This window comes from Pseudophryne corroboree, unplaced genomic scaffold (assembly GCF_028390025.1).
Source record: "Pseudophryne corroboree isolate aPseCor3 unplaced genomic scaffold, aPseCor3.hap2 scaffold_321, whole genome shotgun sequence".
In the NCBI taxonomy this organism is placed as follows: Eukaryota; Metazoa; Chordata; class Amphibia; order Anura; family Myobatrachidae; genus Pseudophryne; species Pseudophryne corroboree.
The window spans coordinates 409,369-422,446 of record NW_026969892.1 but is presented as its reverse complement, the minus strand read 5'-3'; the positions used below and the strand labels follow the sequence as shown (position 1 = coordinate 422,446).

The window sequence follows — 13,078 nt, the reverse complement described above, 5'->3', positions numbered from 1 at the left end:
GCTGAGGAGCTACATCTGGAAGAGCCCCTGGGAGGGAGAGTGCCACATGCCCCATCCTGCGCGGCAGACTCTGCAGGCCTGCACATGGGAAGGGAGGTCTCTGGCCACACATACTCACCCTTCTGCTGAAGCCCCGCTGCTGTCCCCATCAGCGATCTCCAGCGGGGAGCGGGGCCAGGATGAACCTCAACCTGTGAGAACTATCTTCATGATCAAGAGATCTCATATGCAAGATAAGTATGTGTTGGGATAGGGCTGGGGAGGGCGGCTGCTCGGGCACCCCCCCGTCAAGTTAAGGAGATTTAACTGAGGAAGCACAAGGGAACTCTCGTCTGGGGACAACAACTGCAGGGAGACCACATCTTTTCATATGAACATGGGAGGGCAGAAGGCTGCCTAATACTGAAGCACCCTCAGACATTAAACCATATGCAACAACTATTGCAAGCATTCCTGGGGGAAGTTCTGCAGCAGACGGATTTGCATACGGTGATGTCATCCAAGCAGTGGGCCAAAGTTGGCTGGAACCCTCATCTGTATATGAAAAGAGAAAAGGGGCATGCAGGGCATGGCGGCCTTTTGCGGCGCTTGGATAACCCCAAGTTTGCATTAAACACCCCCACCCTCCTTCGGTGTGGGGCTCATGTTGGCCATGCCCAAGCCCCTGAAGCATTCAAGCTGATTTCTTGCAGCAGCTGGGCACTGTAACAGCTTCAGAGCTGCTCTACAAGACAAGTAAAAGGGTGTGGGCCCTGCAGCACCACCTGTAGTTTGCATACACACATATATAGGACAGCATCTCTTATATGCCCCAGGGTCAATAAAATAGTATCCTTGTCTAGGCTATCCATCCCCTCAGATAAGGTATTTGTCCATGCCGCTACAGCACTACACACCCAGGCCGACGCAATTGCCAGTCTGAGTAAGGTACCTGAATGTGTATAAATGGACTTCAGGGTAATCTCCTGTTTGCGGTCAGCACACTCTTTGAGGGTAGCCGTATCCTGGGACGGGAGGGCTACCTTCTTGGATAAGCGTGTTAATGCTTTGTCTACCCTAGGGGAGGATTCCCATCGTAACCTATCCGTTGATGGGAAAGGATACGCCATAAGAATCCTTTTGGAAATCTGCAGTCTTTTATCTGGAGATTCCCAAGCTTTTTCACATAACTCGTTCAGCTCGTGTGAGGGGGGAAAGGTTACCTCAGGCTTCTTTCCCTTGTACATATGTACCCTCTTGTCAGCGACAGGGGGTTCCTCTGTGATGTGCAAAACATCTTTTATTGCCATAATCATAAATCGAATGGATTTTGCCAATTTTGGCTGTAACTTTGCATCATCGTAATCGACACTGGAGTCAGAATCCGTGTCGGTATCTGTGTCAACAATCTGGGATAGTGGGCGCTTATGAGACCCTGACAGTCCCTGCAACATAGGATCAGGCATGGGTTTAAATCCTGACTGTCCCAAAGCTTCTGCCTTGTCTAATCTTTTGTGCAATGAGTTTACACTAGCATTTAAAACATTCCACATATCCATCCAATCAGCTGTCGGCGGAGACACCACATTCATTTGCTCCCGCTCCTCTCTAATATAGCCTTCTTCCTCAGACATGTCGACACACGTGTACCGACACACTACACACACAGGGAATGCTTTTTCTGAAGACAGTTTCCCCACAAGGCCCTTTGGAGAGACAGAGAGAGAGTATGTCAGCACACCCCCCAGCGCTATATAACCCAGGAATAATACAGTAACTTAATGTTTGCCCGGTAGTGCTGCTGTATGTAATTTGCGAATTATGTGCCCCCCCCCCCTCTTTTCAACCCTCTTGTCTAACGTGGTATAAGCAGGGTAGAGTCCGGGGAGCTTCCTCTCAGCGGTGCTGTGGAGAAAAAATGGCGCTGGTGAGTGCTGAGGGAGAAGCCCCGCCCCCTCGGAGGCGGGCTTCTGTCCCGCTTAAACTGTAAAATTGGTGGGGGCTTATACATATATAAAGTGCCCAGCTGTATATATGTTATATTTTTGCGAAAGAGGTTTATATTGCTGCCCAGGGCGCCCCCCCTGCGCCCTGCACCCTTACAGTGACCGGAGTATGTGAGGTGTATGGGAGCAAAGGCGCACAGCTGCAGTGCTGTGCGTTACCTCAGTGAAGATCATGAAGTCTTCTGCCGCCTCTGAAGTCTTCTTTTCTTCTCATACTCACCCGGCTTCTATCTTCCGGCTCTGCGAGGGGGACGGCGGCGCGGCTCTGGGACGGACGGCGAGGGTGAGATCCTACGTACCAATCCCACTGGAGCTAATGGTGTCCAGTAGCCTAAGAAGCAGGACCTTGCAACTCAGATAGTAGGACTGCTTCTCTCCCCTCAGTCCCTCGATGAGGGAGTCTGTTGCCAGCAGTGCTCCCTGAAAATTAAAAACCTGACAAAATACTTTCTGTCAGAAAGCTCAGGAGAGCTCCTGAAAAGCACCCAGTCTCCACTGGGTACAGTATCAAACTGAGGTCTGGAGGAGGGGCATAGAGGGAGGAGCCAGTGCACACCCAGAACTAAAGTCTTTCTTAAAGTGCCCATGTCTCCTGCGGAGCCCGTCTATCCCCATGGTCCTTACGGAGTCCCCAGCATCCTCTAGGACGTTAGAGAAAATAGGATTTTAATACCTACCGGTAAATCCTTTTCTCTTAGTCCGTAGAGGATGCTGGGCACCCGTCCCAGTGCGTACTGTGTCTGCAGTTATTAAATGGCCCTTAACTCCAGAACATTTATGTGGAGATGAAAACATCCAAGGAAGACTTGATCATCTTCCTTGGATGTTTTCCCCCTGTGTGACTGCTCTCCAGCCTCGGAGGGTTGCATCCGTGGTCCCTAGGATCCCGTCCTGGATCCCGAACCATCGCCCCTCTAGGTGGTGAGAACTGTGCAGCCACCAATGGAGTGAGATTCTTGTCTTGGAAGACAGGATTATCCTCCGGTGCATGTGTAGGTGGGATCCGGACCACTTGTCCAACAGGTCCCACTGGAACACTCTGGCATGGAACCTGCCAAACTGAATGGCCTCGTAGGCCGCAACCATCTTCCCCAGCAACTGAATGCATTGATGGATTAACACTCTTGCTGGTTTCAGAATTTGTTTGACCAGACTCTGGATCTCCAGAGCCTTTCCACTAGAAGAAAACCTCTTCTGTGTCCAGTATCACTCCCAAAAACAACAACCGCGTCATTGGGACCTACTGCGATTTTGGCAAGTTTAGGAGCCAACCATGTTGTTGAAGAACTGTCAGGGAGAGTAGATGTTTTGCACCAACTGGTCCCTGGATCTCGCCTTTATCAGGAGATCATCCAAGTACGGGATAATTGTGACTCCTTGCTTGCGAAGGAGGACCATCATTTCCGCCATCACCCTGGTGAAAATCCTCGGAGCCGTGGACAGACCAAACGGCAACGTCTGAAATTGGTAATGACAATCCTGAATTGCAAACCTCAGGTAGCTTGATGCAGTGGCTAAATGGGAACATATAAGTAGGCATCCTTTATGTCTACCAAAACCATGAAATCTCCTTTATCCCCCGGACTGGAGGTCACTACCCTGAGAGATTCCATCTTGAAATTGAATTTCTTTAGGTAGAAATTAAGGGATTTCAGATTTAAGATTGGTCTGACTGAGCCGTCCGGCTTCTGGACCACGAAGAGGCTTGAATAAAAACCTTCTCCCTGCTGACTAAGGCTGATTTGAACAATCGGTGAGGGGGAACGTCTTGAAACCCCAGTTTGTACCCTTGGGACACTATTTGTAAAACCCACGAGTCCAGGTCCGAATGAATCTAGAACTGACTGAAGAGTTTTAGACGTGCCCCCCACTGGTGCGGGCTCCTGCAAGAGAGCCCCAGCGTCATGCAGTGGATTTGGCAGAAGCAGAGGACGATCTCTGCTCCTGCGATCTTGAAGAGGCTACAGACCTCTTCCCTCTTTTCCTTCCTCTACCTGCAAAGAAAGGGGAATCTTAACTTCTTGCATATCTATTGGGCCGAAATGACTGCGTCAGATAATGATGCGTCTTCATCCGTTGAGAGGGAACATAGGGCAAGAAGGATGACTTACCTGCGGGAGCTGCCGAGATCAAATTAACTAGGCCGTCGCCAAACAAGGCTTCACCTTCATAGGGAAGAGACTCCCTTTCTTCTTGGAGTCAGCATCAGCATTCCCTTGGTGAATCCACAATGCCCTCCTATCCGAGACTGCCATGAAATTGGCCCGTGAGCACTTGTGCCCGGTGTAGGATTTTTAAATATGTGTAGTTTACTGTATGCAAGGGTTTAAAACCTTTTAGGAACTGAGATCTAAGGTGTATTACATGTAGTTTAAAAAAAACAAAAAAGGTTTATTTTATGGCAGTAGTTTCCAAACTGGGGTTCTTGCACTGGTAGCATAGTTTGGTGGTCCAGGACCAATTAAAATTATTTATACTTTATTAAATTGGCAAAACCATTCCCTCACAACATAACTGAACCTGAGGATGACATGCTATAAACACAATTTACTTAATTTTATATTTTTTTCTGAATTTCTCAATAAAAAAAACTTTGGCCTAGGGGTGCCGTGAAACAAATTTTGATACTCTAGGGCAGGGGTGTCAAACCCATGGGCCGCATGCCGCCCCCAATGCATCCTTTTGTGGCCCACAGGCCGGGGTCCGGCAGGGGTCCTTTTGTGGCCCGATCACCTTGCTTAGAGCGATGGCAGGAGAGTGCAGCCAGAGTCTTTGCTTTCTATGTGCGGCACCATCTTCCCGAAGAGATCACCGGGAAGATAGTGCCTCTTCCACTGGCTACAGCACAGGTATACTGGGGTGGGGCAGCAAACTGGGTGCCCCAATGGGCCCCTCCAGCAGTCCCTCTACCAAAACACGTCTTTTGGTGGTTTTGCGGTGTTGTTATAACTACATGGTGACGATACTGTAGCACAGAGATTTTCAACCATTTACAACTCACGTCACACAGAACAAGATTTAAATATTGACAAGGCACACTGAAATATAATGGTGATGCATGGTGCAGTATCGTGTCCTAGGATGTCATGTCGCAGCTTCTCCATAGGTAACGCCTGAACAGGCCCGGTGACAGGGGGGACAAAGGGGACACTTGTTCAGGGCTCCAAGTATTAAGAACAGAAATAATGGGGCCACAGTGCCAATATTGCTTTTTAAAGTGTATCCACCAACTGCTCAATTTAAGCAGGAAAACAATTAACAGGCCAACTAAACCCTCCCCCCTCCTTTTACCCCATCACTTTATCCAGTCCCTGTGGTCCATACTGTATTGCCATTATTATGCATGTTGCTGTGCTGGCCCTTTTCTGAATGTCCCTGCCACCGCCACCGAAGAGCTGGATAGCCCAGTATGAAAACCACCTGCCGGCCTCACTGATGGTCCGAGTCAAAGGCTCCATTTTTTTTAAAGATCCCTCTGCCAAGTTAAGGGGGGTTGAGGGGGCCCCAGAGATATCAGTGCACTGGGCCCCGAGATTTCTGTTGCTGGCCCTGACCCTCAGGGGCGTATCTACCCCTTGGCCAGGATGGCACTTGCCAGGGGCACCATCCAGCTGTGCCAACCGTGGCTAAGGGATAGAGTTCTGCAGTCTCGAAAGGGCGCTATGGCAATCAGCGTGGGACTGACCAATTAGACGGTGAGGGAAGGATACTGAAATTGTCCCAACCCTGTTACAGTTTGAAACGCCCCTCAACTGCTGTCCACTGCTTCACTCCTAGCTCTGCCCCTTTGAAATTATTAATCCCTACCCCCCGGTAGGTGGAGTTCTCCTGGCCCATACTCAGGAGTCACCACTGCTGTACATTATGTGCCGGTTGTAGAGGCAGAGCGGGGAACATCAGAGAACGCCACAAATTACACAGTGGGCAAGGAGATGGCTGGAGACAGCTGCACAGCCATGCCTTGCAAGTTCGAGAGAGCTGTTGAATTTCAGCACTTCAAGTCAGAGCCTGCCCCCTGCTGCCCAAGCAGTCCGTGACAGTTAGTGTCGAGGAGGGGGGGATTTGTGCATGTGTGCTATCAGTGTGTGTGTGTGGGGGGGGGGTGGAGGATGTGTGTGACTGTGAGGGAGCTGTCAGTGTCAGTGGGGAGAGGAGCAGGAGGGAGTTGTCAGTGTGTGGAAGTGATGAGAGTTGTCAGTACTGGGGAAATGTGTGTGTGTGTGTACTAGATTTAGGAGTGTGTGTTTGTGAGAGGTTTCAGTTGGGGAATTAGAGTTCATACAGTAATTAAATGTTTTCATATTGAGAACTACATCTCCCAGCATATACAGTGTGCTGGGGATGCTAACAAGCTTTATTTAAAAGTTTAAAAAACATTGCTTTTATGACTGCAATGGTTAAAAAGGGAGAGCTATAAATCAATTTATCAGTGAATGATCGCAGTTTGAGCTGTTACATTTTACTGAACCACCTATCCCTCCACACTCACTACCTGTCCTCAGGATACATTTACCATCCCGGCAGACGGTATACCGGCGGTCATTTGACCGATGTTGGAATCCTGACACCACTTGGGAGACTGGTGCCGGCACACAGACAGCCAACATCCCGAAGGCGAGTATTGGAGGGAGGGTTAGGACCGGGGGAGCGGGTGTTAGGGAAGGCACTAGGAGGGGGGGGGTTAGTCCTAGCTGCCACCCCCTGAGGGTTAGCCCTATCCGCCACCCCCCCAGAGGGTTAGGATTAGGTATCATGTGACTGCTGGAATCCCGAGCGCCGGATGCCATACCCAACCCCCTTTACTTTTTCAGGCATTTCTATCTCTCCTCTCTCTATGGTGTTCCGATTGCCCACTTTCCCTTGTGCTTTTCTCTCTCTCTCCTTTGTTTAGAGCATCAGTTTCTGTAGTCCACTTTATCCTTATTTTTTCCAGTGTTTCACTATCTCTCTGATGTAATGAGGATGTATGGTCTAGAGGGATCAGTAATGCATTGTACTGTATAGAGGCGTCAGGGATGTAGCGTAGGGTATAGAGGCGTCAGGGATGTAGCGTAGGTTATAGAGGCATCAGGAATGTAGCGTAGGGAATAGAGGCATCAGGGATGTAGCGTAGGGTATAGAGGCGTCAGGGATGTAGCATAGGGAATAGAGGCGTCAGGGATGTAGCGTAGGGAATAGAGGCATCAGGGATTTAGCTTAGGGAATATAGGCATCAGGGATGTACTAGCAGGTATATAGAGGTCAGTGTACTGTATAGAGGGGTCAGTAATGCAGTGATGGTTATAGAAAGGTCAGTGATGTAGTGTAGGGTATAGAGGGGTCAGTTATGTAGTGTGGGGTAAAGAGGGGTCAGTAAAGATACTAAGCTGAAGTACTTAGAACACTTCTTGAATTAAGACACAACCTGCAAGAAAAAGTATGCAATATGGGTGAAAAGGCAAATGTCAGAGGTCTGATACAAGTAACCAGCTCCACACCTTGCACCACATAGCGTTATGTTAAACTGGGATATGTTCTTTTTTGGTGTGTGTGTATGTGTGTGGGGGGGGGGGGGGGGTGCCATTGGCTCCTTTGGTCTAGAACCAGCCCTGATCACAAAATATTTTTGTCTAAGCAGACTGGACATTGATCAGCGTTGGCTCATTCTCAGCCCCCCGCCCAGCCTCTGCTGCCAACAGACTGCTATTAGCTAGTTAACCTTCTGCCTTCCCTATCTATGACACAGACTGCTGCTAATGCTACCAGACTGTTCCCAGTGGCTTCACACCAACAGTGAATCCCAGCCGATGATGTAGGGCAGCGTGTGGGGGAGGGGGTCAGTTGCTGTGGCTCCAACATGGTAACCGCCAATGGACTGCAATGCTTTATCGAAAGGGGGGGCGCCAGTCCCTTACTTTGCCAGGGGCGCTTGGACCCCTAGCTACACCTCTGTTGACCCTAACCGATACCCCTAAACTAACCATAATTCCTGCAGTAAAAATCCATGTTTCTATGTATATAGGGGGTCATTCCGAGTTGATCGCATGCTGCCGTTGTTCGCTGCGTAGCAATCAGTTGAAAAAAAATGGCTAATCTGTGCATGCGCATGCTCCGTAATGTGCATGCGCATCGTACGGGTACAAAGTCCATTGTGGTTTTGCACTAGTTCTAGCGATTATTCCAATCACAGAACAGGCCACAAGGAGATTGACAGAAAGAGGGCGTTTCTGGGTGGCAACTGACCGTTTTCAGGGAGTGCTTGGAAAAATGCAGGCGTGGCAGAAGAAATGCAGACGTGGCTGGGCATTCACTGGATGGGTGTGTGACATCAAAAGCCGTCCCTCGGTTGTTAGAATCAACGCACACGAAGTGTAACTACAGTGCTGGTCTTATTTTGAAACGATTTTGCAGGCGCTCTGCTGCTCAAGTGTTCGCACTTCTCCAAAGTGAATATACACTCTCCAGTGGGCAGCGACAATGCGTTTGCATGGCTGCTAAAAACTGCTAGCGAGCAATCAACTCAGAATGACCCCCATAGTGTATTGCAAGAAAATATCTGTAAATCCAATGGTACCGTAAGTGCGGTATATACTCGCACTTCTTTGCGGGGTGAGAACATCTCCCCTAAGTGAAGTCAGCCCTATGAATAGAGTTTGTGTGATCCCTGTGCAGCAGTCACAGAAAGGGTTCATCTCTGCAGTTTGTCACTCAAATTACATTGCTGCATTTTTTTCTAGAAGTGGATCTGAGAGCTGTTACCCGCAGACCAGCTACAATAATTATCCTGGGTACTCACTAGACCAGTGGTTCTCAAACTGCACCCTGGGGTGCCTCAGGACACTTGCAGGGGTGCCTTGGATTGGTGGTCCAGGACCAATTCAAAATATTTATAGTTAGTGTTATAGGCAAAACCAGTGCTGTTGGCTGGCAATCATAACATATGTGCACAAGCAGAAGCAAATCCTGTCCCCTACCAAAGGGCCAGTGCTAGGGTGTTTGGCGCCTCCCTGCAAACTATTAATTTGGGCCCTCTCTCCAATACTTAATAAAGGGACAGTGCGCTCCTTAAAAAAAGAAGGTGTGGTATCACAAGGAAGGGGCATGGCCACACAATAGCACCCCAAATCAAAATACGCCACACAGTAGCACTATCTTATTGTCATTACACCGCATGTAATAATAATAATAATAATAATACCCACAGTCGCAGTGCCCTTTATACACATAACCACCATATCAGTGCAGCTTACACACATAATGCCAACAGTAGCAGTGCCCCTTCTACACATGCCCACGGTGGCAATCCTTTACATGGCAAATATCAACCTGGTTTTGCCATGTAAAGGATTGCCACTTTAAAAACAAACAATCAAACAAAAACAAAAAAAAACAACAGGAAAAAACACAAAATCTCTCACTTTCTGATTCTCACACCCTATTACATTCCTCTCTATATATTTAAATGTTTCTATTACTGTATGTTCCCTCTTCCCTTCTCCAAACTATACACATCAACATTTTTTAGTATTTCCAGGTAAGTTTTGTGATGTAGGCCATGCACAATTTTAGTTGCCCTAATGTATTTACAGCCTTCTGGAGATATGGCTTCTGGAACTGAACACAGGATTCTAAATGTGGCTGTACCAAGGACCTATACAGTGGCATTACAGGTTGAGTATCCCTTATCCAAAATGCTTGGGACCAGAGGAATTTTGGATATCGGATTTTTCTGTATTTTGGAATAATTGCATACCATAACGAGATATTATGGTGATGGGACCTAAATCTAAGCACAGAAGGCATTTATGTTTCATATACACCTTATACACACAGCCTGAAGGTCATTTTAGCCAATATTTTTTATAACTTTGTGCATTAAACAAAGTGTGTGTACATTCACAGAATTCATTTATGTTTCATATACACCTTATACACACAGTCTGAAGTTCATTTAATACAATATTTTTAATAACTTTGAGTATTAAACAAAGTTTGTGTACACTGAGCCATCAAAACACAAAGGTTTCACTATCTCAGTCTCACTCAAAAAAGTCCGTATTTCGGAATATTCCGTATTTCGGAATATTTGGATATGGGATACTCAACCTGTATTACTTTTTTCTGCTACTGGTTCTTTAACCTATGCAAACAAGCATCTGACTTGCCTTTCCTATTGCTTTGTTACATTGCTTACCTGAAATAGTAATACTTAGATAGCTTTCCTCTTGCCATTATAATGCCCTTAATATTATAGTTAGCCTTTGCATTTTTGAGACGTGTATGATTTTGCATTTTTTGGCATTAAATGTTGCCATGTTCTTGACCATTCCTCTAGTCCAGGGGCGGAACTGCCAGAGACAACGGAGTCAGTTGCCGCCGGGCTCCAGCCCTAAAGGGGCTTCCTCCATTGCCCCCCGGCTGTTACGTGCCCTTCCTACTAAATAGACAAAGGCGCTACCAGCAGGGTCTCGCAGTTTGTACATTCCATGCCGTAACACCCTTCTTTCCACCTTCACAATGAAGCTATTGGTACTTTGCAAAAAAAAAAAATTATTAGCATTGCAACTCAGCAGATCAATGCAGTGTGCAGCCACACACTCCATATATCTGCTCAGCCACAAAGCTGATTATTTCTTCACAAAGTACAAGGTGAGCTCCAAATAGAATTCTCTAGCTTAGATTATACCTTTCTATGCAAGGGTAAATAGCTCAATTGTTTGACTGCAATGCCACAGGAAATGGTTTGGATCCAAGACAGTGTGACTGAATAATAAAGAAACCTTAAGATGAGTTCATGAATGTTGTATAAGTATTAGTGAGAGAAGGGGTCAGGAGCATGCTAGGCTGCAAAAAATAAGGTAGGCTGCAAGTGAAAGTAATGATCTCCTATATATTTTCCCAGATCTGTCACTCTGTGTGGCTAACTCTGGGGGAAGTCACAGCAATGGGCGGAGACGGCAACTGCAGGACGATACACCAGTGCCAGCAGCAGACCGTAACAAAGTGACAGATCAGGGAGAATATATAGGAGGTAGGGAGGTGGCCATGGTACATGGCTGGCCAAGGGACACTAGCTCATGTACCCCTTTACCACTGAGGCTGGCCACCAAGGATGGACCTGTCACCAGTGCACATGCAATAACCTCTTCTGCTGCCCTCTTTGCAACTCAGATTGCCCAGTGCTCCCCTTCGCTAACAGTCCACAAAGTTTCCCCATCTCACGATCTGCCTCCTCACCCCCACTTTCATCTCTACAGCACACGCGCATATCATACAAGATCCCATCATGCGTACGTAGGTCTGAAATGCAAGAGGGAGGTTGGGGGGAGATTGGCATGCGCCAGCAACACCACACAGCTCACTGTGACCACAGTGGAGAGGCGCTGCAACAGGACAATACACCAACATCGGAGCAAGGAACTGCGTCGGTCAGGAGGAGAACTATTTCAATAGCATAAAAAGGTTAATGCGTCCCACCCTATGGACACCAGACTTATCAAGTCACTGTTGCCAGAGTCTCATACAATGACTCTGAACCTCTAAGCACACTATTTGACTGTCCACACCCTGCTGTGCCTATTACCCATCTCCTCCACCACCCTCAACACTGACCCACACATCATTCACCCACAAAGATACAATAAAGGTAGTTTGGATAAATTAGCTAAATGAAATGGATTTAACCAATTTATCTAAATGACCATTTTTGGATGTTTTCCAGTGTTTGTGAACAAATGGTCAATTGTAATTTGCTGCCACATATTAGCATAATTTTGTTTCAACTAGAAAAAAAAATTGGACAGATAATCTAAGTGTGGATCCAGTTTAAAGGTCCGTATTCACGGCCCGATTTTGGGGAGAGATGTGTGCTGAGCGAACTGCTCAGCACACATCTCTCCCCCCGCTCAGCACAGCGTGATGTGTGCTGAGCGTACGGGGGGTGGGGGGGGCGCTCATTTCACCCCCTGTGTAGGGCATTCTGTGTGTATCCAGCTTAACAGGTGTGAGCATCATACAACTACTGACTTGCGAGTAACTATACAGCAGCTCCATACCTTGTGACTTGAAGAAACACCAGTTAACCCCAGGAATGCTGCAGTCAAAGCAACAATTCCTCTTCTTCAATTACCATTTTAATAATAGGGTAAAGAAAATGAAGTGGATTTTTGAAAGAAAATAATACTGTCAATATACTATTAAAACAAATTAAAATGGTAAAAGTTATTGTACTTTAAGTAAAAATAAAAGAGACAAAATATCAATCCCAGTTTTGGATTACTTTAATTAACAAAAAAAATGCATATAGCAGAGGATAGTTTCAATCTGCCTACCTCTGGGTTATGGGCCCAGCATGCTTCCATTGCAGTACTCTGCTGCACATGTAAGTGCAAGAGATCCTGAAGCACTCACTCATCATGGGAAAGTACCAATGTGTTTCTTCGTTGGTTGATGGAAGAAACATCTTACAAAAACTCTCCAGATTATTGACTTTTTAAAGTTTTTCTAGGAAACGTTTTAGATGAATGCTTATTAGCCTTTGTCAGTATGGACTTTTGCAAAGTGTCTCTGTGGCGCAATCGGTTAGTGTGTTTGGCTATTAACCAAAAGGTTGGTGGTTCAATCCCACCCAGGGACGTAATTAACCTTGTGATCAGATTTTGGTGATATTTAAGTAGACAAGTCAAAATTTCAAACCTCCTCTTATGGTGTAGGGTACATGGCCTTCTCTGATGTAGTTAGATTTGATTCAGTGATTTTATAAAAAACAGCTAGGAAGCACAATTTAGCAGTGGGTTGCAGAGAAAAAAAATATGCTGGCAGAAAAATCCAATCGAGTGATTAAACAGCTCTTCATTTTCTGGCTTTATTTTTATGCTAACAAATTTGTTCTCTGAAAAGTGTCCACAAAGCCAAGTCTCTGATTAACACCTTTGTAAGGATGGTTTTTCACCTATTACTAAATTAAACTTGCTTCATTGGAAAGGCAGCAAGATGCATCCTCATTTCAATGTCTACTGAAATAATACAAGTTGACACCAGGAAACATTAACGCCACTGCATCCTTGCTGCTTTCTCATGTGGAAGTCTGTTTAATGTGAAAACAAATGTGTGTG

The 13,078-nt window shown here is 46.6% G+C and overlaps 1 non-coding gene across 1 annotated transcript; it reads left to right on the top strand.

The window, feature by feature from the left end:
- The first annotated feature begins 12,526 nt into the window (after positions 1-12,526).
- Positions 12,527-12,600, top strand: TRNAN-AUU (transfer RNA asparagine (anticodon AUU)). Its single transcript has one exon. It is a non-coding gene; the product is annotated as a tRNA-Asn (tRNA).
- Positions 12,601-13,078: the final 478 nt, after the last annotated feature.